Here is a 6,000-nt window from a genome sequence, read left to right on the forward strand (position 1 = left end):
GGCAGGTGTTAAACTAGTTAGACCAGTTATGCACAAACGAAAAGTTAAAAACATTGGACAAGGCATGTGTGCCAGACAGTGTGTGATGTGATGAAGGGACTGCGCAGCTGGGGTTATGGCTGCTGGAGGCGTCCTACAGCTCATCATGTCCCATATGCAGCACCAGAGCAGAAGGGCAAGTGGTTTTGTGGGCTTTTCCTTTGGAGAGAGCCGGTCTACCAGTCACACCTCACCTTCAGTTGAATCTGTGGAGACAAGGGTGAGTAGAATTCCATTTCCGGGCCCCAGCTGAACTATAAGCTGACCAAGGTATAGCTGTAACTCTCACCCCAACAGAGGCTGTGTATTTGGGGATTTCCTGGGTTCAAGAGCCCCAAGCATCTTAGCTCACGAGTGGGCTGAAAACACAAGCATCATCATACCACTTGGGGGTATTTTCATAGGCATCTATGTCAAAGTTTCCTAGTACCAAATCAAAGAGTCTGAGGGTTAAAGAACTCAGATGGAGATGTCCCTGTTGTACCCTGGGGGGCACGCTTGAGGGTCATCTTTCCAGTTTGACATTTTTGTACCCCTGAACCCACACTGTGATATTTAAGGTGGATAGTGGCAAGATTCTCAAGCTTTCTGTATGCGCATTGTGAAACATGAAGCAAAGCCATCTCAAATGTGGAACCAAGTAACACACCAGAGAGCCTAGATGCTGTGTGCATGAGCTTTTCTAGGGTTCATGGGGGAAAAATTGACTGGCTCCAAAATTTAAAAAGAGAACTATAAAATCGAAGCTAATAAATTTTAAATTAAATGCCTCCCCAACAAAACATCATCACTGTATCAATTCTTAGACTTTAACTCAACTCATATATCAACATTAGTTTCAGTTAACATAGTACTGTTCAAAATCAAGGACTGCCAGCAATATTTACTGTGGGCTATGGATGCATTTTGAAGTATTTAACACAATGGTAGAACGTGGGGGGTGAAAGCATGTGAGTTAGTCAAAGGAAGGGTGGCTTGCTTGTATTTAAAATAAAACAATGCAGAGCTGAAAAATTTTCATACTGATGTTGTTCCCATTGCATTCCAAGAAACTGGGTAGAAAATAGCTCCAACCCAGTAATCTTGTTAATTTTTGCATCTATGAGAGCCTGCAAAGAAGATAGCATGGCATTTGGTTAGACTGGGGCTCCCAAGTGGGGAGAGCAGTGTTCTTGTAACTCAGGAAAATTCATAGTCATTTAACAGTTCCTCCCAGCATTGCCTTACTAATTCTGTAACCCTGGAAAGTTGTTTCAGTGCTCTGAGCTTCTGTCATCTGTAAGATGGAGGTGACAATACCCATTTTATGTGTCTTAAATGAAATAATGTAGGTTAAGTGCCTAGCACTTTGCCTGGCATATATGTTCCAGAAATGCTGTTTAAACTCACCTCCATCCTACTTCCCCACCCCTCCCAACCCCCAAAATAAGAATTTTGATTATAGAAGGGCGAGGCTAAATTCCCACATTGTTCACGAAAAACTGGCTCAAGATTCGAGAGTCTATTCTTAGCAAGGCAATAGGCAGACAATGAAGGTGCATACAGCTGACAGTACATAGCTATTTAAATCCTGGCCCTGTGCATCCACATCCACTTGCCTGTTTCTGGAAAACCCTACCAAGTAAGCCCTATGCGTTGTGAAGGAACCCTTAGGAATGCAAAAGTCAAGTTAACTGACTGCAGTGTGGTAATGAACTTAGCAGAAACCAGCGGGGCCAGAGTTCCTCGTTTGTTGCTTTGGAGTCTAGCCCCAGTTAATGGATCCAAATGACTCTGTATTTCTTTAGACATAATTGTCACTAATTGACATTGTACAGCTCTTAACCTTTCATAAAAGCTCCACAAAGAGATCATTTACTCTTTAACTCTTCTGGTCACCTTATCCTTCCTTGTCTCATCCATTCAGTGTTTCAGTCGATGTTGAATAGTGCCTAAAGGTCAGCTCACAGCTGACTCAGATGCCTGGGGCCCCCGGCCCACACCCCCAATGAGCTCCCTCCCCCATGAGAGAGAATCTCACGTAAGCAAACAGTTTCCATGCTGACCTCTTTGAGAGGGCAGAGTAATGCGGGGATGAGGGGACAGAGATTTGAAGAGAGCAAATTTCAAACGCTGACTCTTCACATTTCTAACTATGTGACCTTGGGAAGGTTTTTAAATCTCTCTGTGATCTGGGGAGAATAATCGGATCTACTTTTTAGGTTTCTTGGGAGGAAAGAATAAGAACCTATATGTATGTTCAATGTCTAGCATATAAGTGTTCAATAAATATTTGCTTTGTTTTTTAGAAAGTTATCTATAATGGAAGTTTAAACAAACCTTTTGGGAGCTCAGAAAAGTTAGCAACAAACACCTTCTGGAGAGGTCAAGGAAGTTACTAACTACCTGGAAGCAAAAACCTGTGAACTGCTCTTTTCTGCCTGTGGGTACATTTCCAGTGTAGGGAGGTAGGATTTGTCTTGTCTGGGAATCTTCCTTTACAGTTACATATTCCAAGGGCCTGCTATGTCCTTCCGAGTTTGGGGAAAGGTGCAGCAAAGGGCGCCCATGAAAGCAGTTACTAATCGTGTGACCTTGGGAGATAAAATTCCCTTATCGGTAAAATGGGGATCATAATACTGGCTGCCTGATGTACTTGCTCTGGGATTAGGAAAGATCTTGCATGTGAAACATTTAGCAGAATGACTGGCACAGGGTAAGTGCCCAATAAAATTTAGCTATTATTGTTATCATTAGCTGAGTGAAACAAACTCAAGACTGCTTTGTATATCCGCATTTCAGAGCAGAGTACTGGGAGGGAAATCTCTGGGTCTCCTGCTGGCCAGGTCAGCGCTCGCTTCCAGTAGCCGGTTTCCAGTTCAAAGCATCCGTTCAAATTTTGAGCAAATCCAGGCCTCTTACATCTGCCTAAGAAAAAGAATTTTCTGACTGAGCCTCACCCTTTCCAAAGGCAGATATTTTCTTGAAAAAAAATTTTTTTTAAAAAAAAATAAATGCCTGCGCACATTATTTATTTATTTTTGGTTAACGTTAAATTGAGGTTTTGACCGAAAGTCAGCCTGCACACACTTGAAAAGCCAACAGGGTCGTTGGGCAGCAAATAAAAGGTCTGGGGATTTCCTGGCGGGGCTGCGGAGAGTACAGACAGGAAGCCGGGACCCAGCGCCTGACCAGAACTTCCCCGGGGGAGGCTGGAGCAGAGCACGAGCATCCTGCCCCGAACTCTCCAGAGCGCACAGGCCAGGGCAGTCGTCTCTTCACAGAGGGTCCCTGACCCCTGGGTCTGCACCAGGCAGGCAGCAGCGGGGATGTTGAGACTTCCCCCAGGGAGAGGCTGACATTGCGGGTTGGAACCTTTCATTCCGACCCAGCCTCTTCCCCCCTTGCTGTGCCCAGGAGGGAATCGAGAAGGGACTTTCCAGAGAGCGTTAGCGTGCAGGGTGTGGAAATGGAATAAAAGCATATGCAAATAGGCCTACCCTGTGCCTTCCTCTACCCCAGAGAGCAAGAAAGAGCCTTTCTCCAGAAAGATGCTCTTGCTCCAGACGCTTGACATCTCTCCTTCCCAGGATGGCACAGCAGATGGAGTACGGTGGTAAAACTCGGTCAGGAAGCCGTGCCAAGGGGGTGGGCTGGGTGGTCAGGAGGAAGTAGCAAAATGAGGAGGGGGAGGACAGCTGAGGAATCGGAAAGATAAAGTAAATGAAATTTTAGGAGCTCACTGTATGTATGAGCTGGGAAAAATAATCATTGCAAGCTGATTTATTATGTACTTATCTTCTGTCTGAGAGGCAGCAGGCTTTTGTATAGTGGATTATTGCAGAGAAAATGACACATTAAAGATATAATCAAAATGTTTAAGGCATATTGAATGACGTTAGAGTTAAAGTAGGTGAGGCTCTTGTCATGGTCTATAACTATAAAAATATCAGTGGCTTGGAGATATTTCCAGTGCCTTAGTTAAGATGTGGCTCCGTTTCCAAAGGGAAAATATTTTTAAACTTTTGTTATTTTCAGGGTGGGGCAGGGTGGGGTCAGGAAGTGGTATAGAACCTGTATGGATGATAAAATAATATGCTTTAAACTCTGGACTTGTTGTAGGCTGTGGCCTCTATTTAGCCAGTCATAAACTTTCTTGCAGTGACCGTAGTATGAAAATATTGCACAGGACATATGGTGTAATTTGGGGGCTAAAGTGTGGGAGGTTATAGCTGCTCTATTTTGTTTATTGTATTCTTTTTCTTGATCTCATTCAATTTGTCTTTGGATATGAGATGTGTGTATGTATGTATGTGTGTATGTATGTACATGTGTATGTATGTATGTATGTATTTTTACATACTGACTTGACTTGTATATTCATTGGGCAAATAGTGTAACTTTTCTTTCTTGAAGGCTTAATTATTGTATGATTGCATTTTCTCATCAAACGGGACCTTCACATCCAGTGTCTATTATTTCATTTGCCTGCTTGGGGTTCCACTCGGTTTTGCCCCAAACCCTTCCCATTACAGCTCGTGCCAACATTTGCCACCAAGTTGTTAACTACGTATGGGTTTTGAACAGAATGGATTTCTCTTCAGTCGTTTGTTTTTAACAACAGTCACCTTGCTGTCCTGACGCAGAGCACTCCTCGGAGCAGATAAGCAGCAGTACAAGAAGCCCTTTTTGCTGGAGCTTTCCGAGGGAAGAGGTAGAGACCATGCCTTGCAGGCTTGCTTAGTTGCCTTGGAAGTGCCCGCATTGTTGCTGTGGGGTGGCTGGTGTCCCAGTCTCCTCTGCAGGATCCAGCAGACCCTGGCGTGGGATGGGGCGCAGCGCCCACTAGAAGGCTGGTGATGCTCCTTGGTCATTTTACCTCTGAATTCCTATTACCCCACTTTTTCCAAAGGCCCTGTGGAAACTCAGTGTACTCTCTTAGTGTAGCCTTTGGGCTAAATCTATAGGAAATGGATGTTTTTTCTGGCCGACAGCGATTTATAGTCTTGGGTGTGGTCCCTAAAAGTTGGCTTTGGGGCGCTTTTTGAATTCAAGTGGTGATTCCTCCCTCTGGTTGTTCTATGATCTGGCAAAAGTTCCGTATTTGGGTCCTGTGGTTGTTAATGATAACAACCACAGTAACAAATTCTTTTTAATCTTAACAATAACTAATGAAGTCTTTTTATGATTTACAATTTGCAAAGTATTTTCATGGGTCATTTCATGTAATTCTTCCATAAAATTTGTAAGATTGGCAGAGACAGTAGAACTGGCACATAATGGAAGCTTATGAAATAGTTGCTGAATGAATGAATTACACCCATTTTACTGCTAAAGAAATTGGTATAGTGATACAAAGAAGTATAGTGACCTACCTAAGGCCCCACTAGCCAGGAGAAGCTCAAACTCAGATCTTCTGACTTTTTCCACTCCAGACTAACTCTAATATAGTGTTTCATATAGTTTTTGTTGTTGTTGTCCAGGAAAGTGTTTTTGATTTTATAAAAAGAGATACTGGGAAAATGAAATTGGATGGCCATACTACGAAAGGAGTGGCAGAGAACCTTGCCTGCCCATTTGTATAAATTTTTCTTAGGTTCCTTACTCTGCAAGAAATTTATATCCTTAAGGGCATGAGTGTTTTGATGTTTTCCTTATTGGAAATAGAAATACAAGGTCATGCTGAAAAATGACTATCTTCAATTTTTAATATTTCTTAGAGGTTTGGGCATGCAACTGCATAGATCTCGAGGGAAGCTAATACCAGAGTTTTGGGTGTGGAGCTGAAACTTTTTCTCTAGCTTTGTCTCTTGAGGTACCAGGGAGTCATGTAGTAGCACCATTTTGGTGGGGGGCCTGGTGTGCAGAGTCCAGCAGTTGTCTGGCTTGGTGGTATTTTACCAGCTACTCCCACTGCTGGAGGAAATGTCACCCAGATCAGCTGAGATATTTAAAGTAGGAGCCCCTTGTTCTACCGACCCT

This window comes from Pteropus medius, unplaced genomic scaffold (genome assembly GCF_902729225.1).
Source record: "Pteropus medius unplaced genomic scaffold, Ma_sr-lr_union100, whole genome shotgun sequence".
Lineage (NCBI taxonomy): Eukaryota > Metazoa > Chordata > Mammalia > Chiroptera > Pteropodidae > Pteropus > Pteropus medius.